At 43.0% G+C, this 13,218-nt stretch overlaps 1 protein-coding gene across 49 annotated transcripts in view; it reads left to right on the top strand.

Annotated features, from left to right (window-relative positions):
* MAP2 (microtubule associated protein 2) overlaps positions 1-13,218 on the top strand; it is a 240,331-nt gene that overhangs the window by 56,743 nt on the left and 170,370 nt on the right. For 2 of the 49 annotated variants that reach the window (XM_087731226.1, XM_087731221.1), the window contains exon 3: positions 12,049-12,124. The exons of the other annotated variants lie outside the window; for them this stretch is intronic. The gene's annotated coding sequence lies outside the window, so the exon portion shown is untranslated. The remainder of the gene's footprint in view (positions 1-12,048; positions 12,125-13,218) is intronic. 49 annotated transcript variants of the gene reach the window in all.

Genomic DNA, 13,218 nt, shown 5'->3' with positions numbered 1-13,218 from the left:
TTACTCATTTGTGAAGGTGTTTAGTTCCAGAGCTGAGGCAGACAGAGGGTGAAGGAGGAACCTCCTTAGAGATCCATTCCTGAAGTACAAAGGGAGCATTAGTATCTCCAGTTTGCATGCAAGGAAATGAGGCATATCTCAAGACGTTCATATTATCTGCAGACAGTAGGCAAGTGTGCGGCCCAGCCGGGATCAGACTCCAATCTCCTGAGCCCTGTGCAGTGCTTTGTTGTCTCTTCCATCAAAGTGCCTTTTTCCACTGTACGTCTTAATTAACAGCTTATCCTGCTCTAACAACTAAGAAACAGCTCTGTAGTGCAAACAGTAACAGTATGGAGAGATAAGTGTATAAAATCACACTTTGTTTCTAATTAGAACAGGGGTGCATGCATCTGAGGCACGTTATGTGCGCAGAAGGAGAAAATATGGACCCCAACCCATCAAGTAGGAAACTATTGCTTTGGATGAAAAGCTGTTGCTTTTCTCGAGCAAATACAAAGGCAAGTTTCATATGTAAGCTGTGGGAGCTGACCTAGAAAGCTTGGACTTGTAAATACAATTCTGGTTGATTCTGCCAGTATTTTTGTATTAACAATTAAGTGTTTTTGTTATAAGCAAGAGCTGAAACTGAAGATTTCTGTGCTTAAGCTCTTCATGTCAGAATGCAATTGTGCATGTTGTGTTTGTGCTAGAAAGCTCGAAGCATCAGGACCAGATGCTTATTTATCTCTGAAATTGCTGTAGCTCTGTTGATTTCAACAGACTTGCACCCACATGCATTTATAACAGCCAGTAAACAGGCTCTTGAGTCTCAGAAAGGCACCATGAAGATACTGAGCAACATCTGTAACATAGCAACAGGAAAGCCTTTATGCTGTTCTCCTTACTGCTGGACTCAGATGTTGGCGGTAATGGTGAGCATATGGTAGAGGATTTGCTTTCTTTTTGGTCAGGCTAGTCAAATTGTCTGGGAGTGTAATGCCTACCAAATTTAAAACAATAGCCAGTTACAGTAGCGGTGCGAGGACCCAGCTTTGAGGAACCTCAGCTTTGGTTCACTGTGAAGGGTTGGGAGGACATCACACAGCAGCGCATCTCCATGAGTTCTTCTTGCTTTCCATGGGATTAACACTTCCTCTGTGTGAAGTTTGGCCTTCCTGAATCCATCAGAAACTTTGCCAGCAGCATCTGGCGTCTCTGTTTTCCCCTTCCAGGCCCTCTGGAGCACTGTTCCAGGCTGCCATCCCATGGTAGGCCCTTTGGTTCTGCTGTGTTGTCTGGGGATGAAAAGAAAGTGCCTTTTGTGCACAGCAGAGAAGGGGGTACCAGGGCTTGGAAAATAGTCGCAGGCCATGAGCAGCGATTATGTATTCCTTGGGATCAGCATCTCTGCTGGCGTTAATCAGCACCGAGGCCTGAGATCAGTGCAGCACCTGCTGCTGCGGTTGCTTTCTGCCTTCTGTCAGGTGTCTCACAGTCTTATGCAAATAAACCATTTAAGAAAATTAATTACTTGGATCAAGCCATTCTGGAAAGAATAGCTCCAGATCCTGTACAAGCCAGACAGATGCCTGAAAGATGTCCTGTATTTACACAAAACATAGCAATTAGGTTTTCCCCTGGTATCTTTTGTGTTTTTCACATTGTTTGCCTATTATTTCTGCAAGGGCAGAGGGGGAGGCAGCGTGAGTGTAGTAACTAGTGCCTGTAATTATGCAGCCAAAAGAAACAGAAAAAAAGCCTTCTGGATGTTTTCTATATCTTGGGATTTATTAGGTGTCTCATGTGCTGACAGAACAAGATGTAAAATTGCTTTCAGTGTTCATCTGTCATGGTGTGAGATGGAAGAAGCAAGTCTCACAAAAGCAGTGTAGTGCAGGAACTTGGCTTGTTTGTTTCTGCCCATCGTGGGCAATTCCCTCCCATTTTTTAAATGGTTTTCAGGTCTCACCGTGAATAGACAAAAGTGATTCTGTTTTTACAAGTGTGTACAGGGGAGGACACCTTTCATTTAAAGGATATTTCAAAACAAAATCTCGAGCTGAGCTTGAAGTGTCTGGTCTGTTTCTACAGCACTGCTAATCATTAATAAATAATAAAATAATTTGCAGTTCAGAGAAAACCTGTAGTCTATTTGTCCCTGTGGGGAAATGGTACTTCTTTCACTGTGTTCTTTGGGGTAACAGCAATCATTTGAAAGAAAAAAGGGGAAGGAAAAGATAGTGTGTTCTGCTGCACCTCAGCTGAAGCAGCTCTGCATTTTCTTGGCTACTGTAATGAAGCGAAAACCTCCACTCAGGAAGATGATAAAAACAAATGTGCAAAGAGAAGCTGCTTACCACTTGTCCTACCCAGCTGCCTGCTAGGACCTGATAGATGAACTTTCACTGCTTAAGTACTTGTATCACTCCTGGCTGGAATGGCCAGAGAGCAATCAAAAAGAAATGGGGGAGTCCTGCAGACTATGCCCCTGCTGATGGGAGGGCACCACTGTTGGGACCCCTGGAGTCAAACTCGGTTTTTTTATCACATGGTTGCAATGAAAGTAGCAGGTTTAAAGCTGGGTGGGCCTTGCAGCCTGTTTGCTGAGGCAAGAAGGTTCAGATTCAGCTGAGCAGTACATAGAGGGGCTGCCTGGTTGGAGACCCATGGGTTTCACGGGGGATGTGCTATTTAGACCCTGCAGGTTGCCTGGACAAACTACATGCTAGATAAGTTTATTTGGGGTAGGGCCAAACTGATATTTTTTTTTTTTTAGATGGAAGTCAGGAGCAGGATGTCTGTTTCCTTCATGCTGACTTCACCCACCCTTCCTCAGTGAGTCTTTACAGCTGTGAAAAGAGTGAAAGCCCTGACTGGCACAGGGGAGCTGCTGTTGTGTGTGGAGGCATCTCCTGTATTCCCAGTTGAAAACATGAATTTTGAAGATGCAAGCACTCCGTTTTGGGAGCAGTATTTGTTTGACCGATCACAGACACTGGCCACTGAAGTAGTTGGTGCAGTCCTCCTTTAAACTGTAATCTCTTTGGGCATATTCAAATGTGAACATCATGCTGTCTGCTGCTTTAGCTGCAGCATGTCAGGCAGTCATGTCACCTTCTTATTGTGACCAGCCTTATTGTAGGCTTTTGGAGTGCTGCTTTCCTGCCGTGCAACCTGAATGAGTATATGCCCATAAGAAACAGGTTAATGGCTGCCTTAAGAAGGCTCCTGTTCTGTATGGTGTTTCCAAAAGCTACTTTCTCCAGCCTGTATCTGGTGACGCTGACGTTACAGAGATGTGGGATCTTAGAGCTCTTCTCGGAGTGTGAATGGGTTTTGTATTTTGCTGTACTTCAGCTTAGTTATGGAGAGAAGAGGGACATGGGAGATGCTGAGGGTAGTAACTTGCCTGTATGGTACATGTTTTGTAGATAAGGAATAAAGCTGAGGCTGAAGGTTACCCAGCTCTCATGAAGGTTACAGAGCATATTTGCAGAAGAAGCAATCTGCATCTCATTTTTAATCTTTAGAATTAGTGTCAGTGAAGAAGAGAGTAGGCAAGCCTCAGACAACTTTATTGTGGTTATGAATCATGTGCCTGGGCACAGTAACTGGGATTTGTGGGTTCAGGATACTTTTAAAGTGCATGACTTTGTGGATAAAACTTGCTTTTGCAAGGAAAAAAAAAAAAAAAGAAAAAGGCAGAGGGACATTTAGACGAAGTGGAATGCCTGTGAGCTGGTTCAGAAGTTTTCAAAAAGCAGTGGGGTATTTTTCTGTTTTAAACATCAGTTTACAGTCTTTGAGAAGGAAACCCCAAGCTTAGCCCTACAGATCTGGAAATATTGCTGGCCTGTCTGCAAATCCTGTGTTTCCCCCTTGCACAGATCCCTGTGGAGCCTTTGGAGATGGGACAGAGGGTGGCATTTAGCAGAACCTTCTACCAGAGAGGGCAATGCGACTCAGCCCTGCAGCCCGGTCAGTGTAGCTGAGCCCTTGCCGTAAGGCTAACAGGGTAGTCGGTATGTCCTTCTCTGTAATGGTGCAGAGCAGACGCTGCCATGCCTGTTAGGCTGTGCCTGTCTCGATCAGGAAGCAGTATTACCTTCCTAATTAGCTTTATATGGCATTTGGAAATTAGGATTCAAGTATAGGTTCAGCAGTGGCATGTGTGGAATCGGAAGATGTGGGGAAGTGGGGAGAAAGTTTTGCATTTGCAGGTGCAGACATAATGAAGAGATTCTCAGGAGATGTTAGCCCACAGTGTGTTTTTCATATCAACTTTTACAAGAGCAACAAATCTCAGAAGTCTGTCATCTCTTAGGAATCTGAAAATAGACCCCTTCGAGAAGGGGATAAGCAAAGGTGATGCTGCTGTGCTAATGAAAGGGCTTGGGACCTCGTCTGGTCAGATTGCTCCTGGCACGTTCTCCAGGCAGATTGAACAAAATATTTTAACTGTGAAATAAATTCATGTTCCTGAGAAGCAGCCTGTAAAATGTCAGTGCTTGTATTTCTAGAAAGGCTACTTCCTTCAGCTCCGATTGATTTCCTCTGCAAATATGCTACCTAGTTGTGTAGGGTTACATGAACTCTGTGTGTCTCAATATATGTACTGATAGGCTTTTTGCATGGGAGCTGTCACATTTACCACTTTGATTTAAAACTGTCTTTGATTCTCCTGTTTAAATCTTGCCCTCCTCTGGAGATGTTTTCTGATCTCCACTTGATTAAAAAGTATGCTGCAGACCCTCTTCTCCACCAGTGACCAGTGGACGGGTGTACTGGTCAGGTGTCAGGAGATGGGTGCTATGCTTGCCCCATGCACATCCCCTGTTGCAGAGACCAGTCTGCATGTTTTATGGGGTACTGTGTCTCTCCACAGAGCCCCTGTGATTGTGTCTTGCCTTGGTGTTGCATAATGTGGTTGTGCTGCATTGTGCTAGGATGTGCTTTTAAACTACAGGACTTTTGAGTACTGATTGCAAATTGAACAGGAAAGATTGCCTGGATTATCAGCAGGAAAACAGTGGAAGGCATGACCTTTCTTCTGCTCCTCGGGGCAGAGCTGAGATTTTTGTAGCATTCTGCTTTGAAACAAATTGGTAAATAGCAGGGATGTTCTTATCTATAACAGGTTAGCTGCTGAGGTGTCCGTAGGCTTCCTAGGTGCTGAAGGAGATGGGATGGAAAAGACATTAAATAGAGATAAGAACTTAAAAAAAGAAAGTCATGCAGAGATGAGGAAGTAGCTTATTCAGGCAGGAGTAACAAAATCTAGGAAAATTATGCCAAATCAAGCAGGGCAGATGAAAATTTTGCCTGAATGCAGAGCACAGGCTGTGACTATTTACCATCATGAGGTTAGATCGGGGGATAGTGTAAGCTGCAGGGAGTGCAGCAGCTAGGAAATAAAAATGACCATAAGGTCAGTGCTCAGAGCCAGGTAAATGAGCTGCGCTGTAGGACAGGACAGGGGCAGTGCCAGAGCTCCCTATAGACGTGATTCCAGAGGTGACATCAGTATGCTGGTGTCATCCTTGACAAGGAGAACGGGGCTGACAGTGACTGGCTATTCCTTATGTGTTTGTCTGAATTCATTTGGAAGTTGCCGTGATAAAGTTAGTACAGCATGACCAGCAGGTAAAGAACCAGTGAAGAACTTTGGGGCTCTGTCATGACCTTCATTTTTAATAGTTTGCATACTTTACAGTATTTCGTAGTGTCTCTGTAGCCATGTATGATACAGGAGTAAAGACGATTTGCCCGTTGGAACGAGGGGGAGTCTAGCAAACATGAGCTTTGCAAGAGTCTGGGAAGAGCCTCCGACCTGCCCTCCTGATGGGCAGGGTGCAAAATTGTTTTAAAGGCTCTTCAGTAGAGAGAAGCACTGCGTTCAGCCTCACCTTTTGTAAAAGCGTGTCTTCATGTCTGTGGGAATGATGCTGGTTTCAGGTGTTAAATGCTGGTGGAGAATAAAGGGAGAAGCAGTGTCTTAAACATCTAGAACTTTAAATTGTCTTTTAGTAAAAGTAACTTGCAGATCCCCTTTTCTGTTTGCTAGCTGCTGGATGATAGATTTCCATTATCAAACATGATTATGACCTGAGTATTTCTCCTGAGCTTTCAATATCAATTTAATGGCAAGTACTGGGGAAGAACACGGTTCTACATATTATGGGATACTTCTTTGAAATGTTTTTCTTTTAAAATACAAATGAAAAAAGATACTTGTTAGGGGAAATACAGGAGCAGTTGGTACATGATTGTATTATGAAGGATCTAAAATAAGCGTAACAGTGGCCTTAAAATCTAACTTCTGAGTTATTGTAATTTTTGACCATTACACAGTTGTGGGAATGAGTACCGGGACGTGACAGTAATGCCACATCCAGCCTGTGCATTCAGGTGGGGAATCCAACAACTTACCTAGATTTCTTAGACCAGATGTTTTATGTGTTACATGTTTAAATTTTGCAGTTTCATATAACTTCTTCCTCAGACCAGTCCTTTCTTATGATCTAAATTTTGGCCTTCATATCTGCGGCTGCAGCCCAGCTAACTTCTGTAATTTAGCACTGTTGCTGGTCCTTCAAGGTTCTGCTGGCAGCGTAAGAGCCAAACTCTGTTGCAGTACTGGATTTGCAGTGTGGCAATGGGAGTGTTTGGGGAAGAAGATGATAGTTAGTATGTGTATGGGGGGCAGAATGCGGTCCTTGAGAAGTACAGAAAAAAGGTACTGCGGGTGGGGGAGTTACCTAGTCCAAGCTGGTGAATGGCTCTTCTAGGAGTGATAATTTTGAGCCACATAATGGAAATAATAGACCCATGCTAAAAAAATGGGTCAATGAGGTGATGGAAGCTTAGCAAGTGGTGGAAAACAGTCCTAGCTTTTCTTAGTCTCTATTAGTGTGATAGCAGGATTGATCCAAAGTTTGCTGTTTATGTAGAAGGACTCTCTTTGTGACCACGACTGGCTTTGGACACTGTGACATGGGGCAGAGCACGGTATAGTATCTCTGTGCACGTTGGTCGCGTGGGCAACAGAAAGGGAGAGTGGCATTCAGGTGGGCTGTGCTCAAAACCCAGCTTTGCTGTCGACTTCCCAGGTGACCTCAAGCAATAAAGAAATAGGGCTAATGATACATTTATTGTGCTGCAGAACTGTGGAGCAAGCGTGCTGTTATTACATGTGTATTAGCAGCGTTGCTGTTTGGAGAACTGGTTTTATAAACAAAAAAATTGTCAGTGAATAGTTTTGGCATTTTTTTTGAGAGAAGCCTACCGTTTACTGCCTGCAGAGCACTGAGGAGTGACTAGTAAAAGCTGCTTGAAGTCCTAGCCAGACGATAGAGCCAAATTGCGGTTATGATTGCACATCACAAAAGCTGTCTGTTTGGGAGGAGATTTAGCTATTTGTTCATTCATGGCTTAAACCACATCGTGCAACAGCAGCCACATTTGTGCAAACACTTGCTCATTCTGTGACAAAACCACTCGTATTGGCAGGTTAGGAAATGTACCATTTTTGTATTAAAAAGCAATAGGTAAGCTTTGCCTGTAGCTGTAGACCTTGTTAAGTAATCTGCTATTAAGTTCAATTAGAGTGGCACAGTGAAAATAGGTGTAATACTTCTGCAATGAAACAGCATGTAAAGACCTGAACAAATGAGACATCGTTACTGTGAATAATGCTCGCTCATATACGTAGAACCACTGAAGTCAGAGGCCGTACACTTCTGTTTTGTGATGTATCTGTTACTGTTTTGTTGATTTTGTTTTGATGCTTTATGTTGGCTGAAACATTTTAATGTTTTTATTTTAAAACTCAGTAACTGAAACTTGCTAATGCAGTGGACCAAGTATCTTCTGGGATCCTTTCTGCGTTGCTGGGTATGGACAGAAAAGGAGCAACCTTTCCATTCCCTTTCTCCCCAACCATACAAGATTACAAGCTAGGTTGTGTTGTGATAATATGCTTTTTCGAGTGTGTGTAAAACCATCCTGTCTCTGCATGATCCATGTAATACATGGGGAAAAAATTTCCCATCTAGTAACTGATGAGGGCAGTTTCCTGTAAGCCAGCCCTTCTTGTGGTCTCTGGTTTCCAGCCAGTTCTATTTTTACCGCCTTTTCCTTCTTTTTTTTTTTTTCCTCCCCCCTCCTAGTTTCTTTCTTTCTTTAAAAAAAAAAAAAAGGATGTTTCTGTTTGGCAATCTGTTACTATAATGATTCTTACAACCAGCCAAGCTACTGTTTTAAAAGGCATGAACAAAAGCCGTGAAGGTAACAAGTATCCTGATCACATTTAGTTAAAACTTCTGGGCCACATCGTAAAGTCAGCATCAGCTGATGGGAGCAGATGAGCGTGAAGCCTTGGCTGTGCTGGTTATCATTGCTGAGCTAAAGCCAGGTCCAAGTAATTCTGTATTACTGTGGTCAAAATTGTTTTGTTCCTGACACTGCGAACTTTTATATTGGTGTACCATGTTAGTCATGTGAATAAGGATCTATGAGCACGTGAACAGTTGCAGTAGCAGGCCTGATACCCACCTGGCTCCAGTGAATAAAGCTGGGGAGACTTACACTGAGGGTGCAAGAGGAACCCAGCAATCTAAAACCTCGTGTCAGTGAAGGAGGTCTGAATGTATGGGCAGAGTGAGGAAATGAAAGGAGATCCAAGTAGGAGTGCAGGAGGGTAGGGATGTGAGAGGGGAGTCATTTAGAACAGTCACTTTCCATTAAAGTAAATGGAAATCTTGGCTGCAGTTAGAGAAATGTCATACTGCAAGGCATGTGTGTATTTGAAACCAATCTCAGTCTGTTTAAACTTTTCCCCAAGACTTTAGCAGTCTGAGAACCTTTCAAAAAAAACAGTTAACCATGCAGGAGAGTGGGTTGAAGATAGAACTTTATGATGTTAGAAATTTGGCTTGAAAGGCATTCTGATAGCCAGATTCCTAGAAATACAATAGGAGGACAGCAAGTAATGCTGTGGCAGTTACTGTTTCACAGGTGATACTGTCAGGTTTGGAGCGTTGTGGTCTTACTTGGAGAAGATTTTGTCCTCCTTCAGGCATGCTTTTATTCCCCTCTTGACTTTGCAAATTACATCTTTGGACTGGATCAAAAAAGCTGCACATTCTGGAAGCAAAATGCCAGAAGAATGCAGCATACACACAGGGCAAAGGGTGGGTTTCCTAACTAAAGGACAGTGGATGTGTATTTTGGTGCTTGCAAACAGTTGCCCTGGTTTGTGCCCACGGTAGGGTAATTAGATATTTAATTAGGAAGATGAACACCCCTGCTTTCTCATGGATAGTAACAGTTGACAAAAGATGCTGAGCCCCAGGAGTCATTTGGCATCTGAAGCACAGTTTGTACAAGTCAGATCTAGCAACACTTGCATTTTCCTCCCATTACATTCATGTCTTTAATGGTTGTTGGTTATGTTTTAAGTGTTTATTAACCCGGGTGCTCTAGGTTGAGCACATCTGGTCCTCTGATCTTGAAAAGGGGAAGCATTTATCAAATTGCCTTCAGGTTTTTCCCCGTGGTTTCTGGGTGCTGGTCCTTCAAGCCACTAAGACACTCGTTAGCTTTTAGTGAACAAATGCTTCCATGTATTTTGAAGAAACAAATTATAATCAGAAAAGTGTGTGCCGAAATGGTCCTTTTTCACATGAAATGTTAGCAAAATTTTTGTACTACAATGACAACAAATCATCAGAGTGGCAGATTTGAGAAGAGGTGTGACTTCTGCCCTCTTGACAAGGTGCCACAATTGCTATGAAGCATTGCTGGGGGGCAGGGGGAGCGTTTCTGGTCTTCATTAGGCACAGCTACAGCCTTCACAGCAATAGCACTGGACTCGGGGCTGACGTTTCATTGCAGGAAATCATATGGTTATTGCATGTTATTCCTGAGAGTTGCAACATCATTTTGACTAAATACTGCTGGGGGTAGGCTGGCAGTGGTGTTTGCTGTGAATCATCCTCACTAATGGAAAGTATTTGATATAGAAACAATAGTTATTAGCAAGATGACATTTCTGTTCTGAATCCCTCCTCCTTTTTTTTTTTTTTTTTTTTTTTCTTTCTTTCTTTCCCTTCCATGAACTGTTTTGTAAATTACCTTTGGGCTGGAGGGCCTCATTCACTTTCATTCTAGCAAGAAATACTTTAGTATGAGTGGAAATATCTTAAAGAACAGGAGGGGCTTTTTGTTGTTTCTGAACTCCAAGGATGTTTGCTTCTTGTGTTTTTATTCTGATTTCATTTTGCACTTAAATAACCATGGATGACTGGAAAATGTTGAACTGATTGTGTAGCTAGTGCTGTAGGTGGACTGTTTAAAGGCATTTATTTTTGAAGTGCTAAACTGGGGAATGTGGACATTCAATAATAAAGTAAATAAAGTTGCCTTGGAACACTATTTCCCATCACTTTAGGAAATCATAGGCTTCCTCCCTCCAGAAAAATAATCAAGTACAGTCTTAATTTTCAAGCCCATAAATAGACTCTAGGGGATTACATACATGATTAAAGTTATACTCCTACATAAGATCTTTTTTCTAGGCTGTGGCCAGAACTCCTAGGTTTGAACGTTGCTGTGTGCTGTCTGTCTGCTTAAACGACCTTCTGCTCTGGGTTTTTGGTTTTGCAGAAGGGACATTACTGAACTCCATTCCTGTCCTGAGAACATCAACCTCACAGTCAGTGAACCTGCAGAGTGAATGGAATGAAATGTAGAGAAAAAAAAAAAAGGAAAAAAAAAAAAAAAAAGAATCAATCTGCTACAATGTCTGGAGTCCACTATGTCTGGGGATGGGATACAAGCTTGGAGGAAACGCTGGTCCACTACTTTTTTTTTTTATATCCCTCTCATGTAACCCAGATTACATCTCTCTAAAGACAAAGTATGTTTATACTACCAGAGGAGGGACTCTACAGCTGTTTAACAACACACCAGATGAAAGAGAGAATTCCTTCCCAGTTGCAGCTCAAACACTTGAAGCTTCAGATGGTACAGGCTTGGTGTCTGTGCACGTTCATCTGTACAACCTTCTTTTCCTTAGCAAAACTAAACTGCTCACTATTATCCCCATCTTTGGAAACATGCAGATTTCTTGTTTGACTTTAGACTGATTTGAGCTGTAGAATTCTGCTGCCCTCCTCGCTCTGATTTTAAATGTTCTCCATGAGGCAGGGGAATGAGTTTTCTAGGTGAAGCATATGGGATCCATCCAGGAGATGTCTATGCACGCAGGCGTGGACCAGACAGTCAAGGCAGATTCTTCAGGAGCTTGAGAATTATCAGAAGAGGGAAAGAGGTTTTGCGCGTGGAAGAAGCCAGTTTGTGCCAATACTTTCAGGGCTGTCCTAGCATTGGTTCAGCTAATTGAGAAACATCAAAGGCCTTGAGTGGTTGCATTCTCCAGAGCTCCTGGTACCTTTCAAAAGCAGAAAGCCATTATCAAAGTGATGCCACAAGGACTTGCCCAAATAGGTTGTTTTCTCTACCCAGTTTCTGGCCTTTAGGCAGCTGCCCTTCCAGTTTAATAATACTGAGTCCTACCTTTCATTTCTAACCTTCGAGTCACCAAGGCATCTCCCTTGTCCTCTACTCATGCAGAGCAAGAAAGGATTCAAGACACTTTCCAGGCAAGAGAGTAGGGAAAGCCTCTCTGAGGCTCACCAAGTGTCAGCAAGGGGCCACTCCAGCTTGATGCATGGTGTCATAGCAAGGAACGCAGTGATGAGACCCAAGTGAGGAGCCAAGATTCTCAGCAAGGATGCAAGCCATAGCCTGGCTTTCCCGGCATGCATGGGGCAGTTGGCAAAGGGGTAGCTTTGCTGGCAATTGCTTTGCTGGAGACTTTTCTGCTAAAGTAGGTGCTCTGTGCCCCATCGGACTGCCCAGGCATGAAGCTGGGACTGAGAACTGATCCCTGGATTTCTAAAAATTGCAATCCTGGATGTGTGCTTTTTACTTCCATACCTGCTATGCATCTCAGACTTCTGTCTTGCATCCTTTTCAGTTTCTTTTTTTTTTTTTTTCTTTCAGTTTCTTTTTCTCCTGATCCCTTTAATGAGAGGGGGTTGTGTGTTAGTGTAAGCTGTAGCAGGACTTCAGAAAACAGGTAGGTTTGCATTTGTATGAAAGACTTTTATCCTCTTTTTGTGTTGCTCTTGTATTAGGATGGCAAGTATGGTTTAATAAGTAGCACATAAAACATTCATGTTTTTGTGAGCCTATAATGATGTGCAGTGTTTTATGCAAGCTGTAAAACATGATACTGCGTCTTCCATTTAGAAAGCTGTGTGCGCTTTCTTTCGTTCTTTGATGTAATTCAGTTGACAGCAGTGAGGTTGTTCCTGACTTACACCTAGATAAATGAACAGGGAGTAAAGAGCAACACAAGTTCACACCCAGTGTGTGCTGACTCATTTGCTCATACTCTTATGTGTAGCAGAAAATGCTTTTAGGGTACTCCTGAGGAATGCATTAAAGTAGCGTCTCAGGTACCAAGTTCAAGATGATGTACAAGTTTAGCTAAGGGCTGTGAAAAGCCAGGGGCTTGTGATACGATTCGTAATGAAGGTGAAAATCAGTGTTTTTGAGTGGGAAAGGGCTAACATCCGCTGACCTGTCCAATTAACATGCAGGACTGTGGTGTTTTGTTTGTTTGTTTTTTAAATTGCATTTCTAATTAAACTGGACCAAAGGGTTATTTTAAGTGGGTTGCTTCTGGACAAATAGTTGCTGATATGAACAAATGCAACCGTGCTTGTGCAGGGGGGGTTGGACTAGATGATCTCCAGAGGTCCCTGCCCACCTCAACTAGTTTGTGATTCTGTTCTGGGAATGTACAAGGACTTTTGCTTTTTATAAAGTAGTTTGCTTTGTGCTCCTCTTAGTTTTCTGATTGCATCTTTCATTTGGGATGTTTCCAGTCTGTGAGTTACCTCATCTCAAATTCCTCCTTGCCTTCTCCCTCCCTCTGCTGGGGCCCAGTCTCAGATGTTGATGTTTCATCATGGGGGTCTAGGAAACTGTTGCCTTTTTCTGGTAGTTCTTGCACTTCTCTTAGCTCTGGGTATTTTGGCAATGTGAAATAAGAAGCAGGCTCCAGTACATCACGCCTCACTGTGGCTGGCCAGAGCCTGGCTTTATATCTGGATCAAAGCATCTGAGGTGTACATAGGTGGAGCCATCTTCTCCAGTCTGCTGGTG

Source organism: Nipponia nippon, unplaced genomic scaffold (genome assembly GCF_047370975.1).
Source record: "Nipponia nippon isolate SJK-2023a ecotype South Korea unplaced genomic scaffold, ASM4737097v1 scaffold_5, whole genome shotgun sequence".
Taxonomy (NCBI): Eukaryota; Metazoa; Chordata; class Aves; order Pelecaniformes; family Threskiornithidae; genus Nipponia; species Nipponia nippon.
The sequence above is the reverse complement of the archived record's forward strand: the minus strand, read 5'-3'. Positions and strand labels throughout refer to the sequence as shown.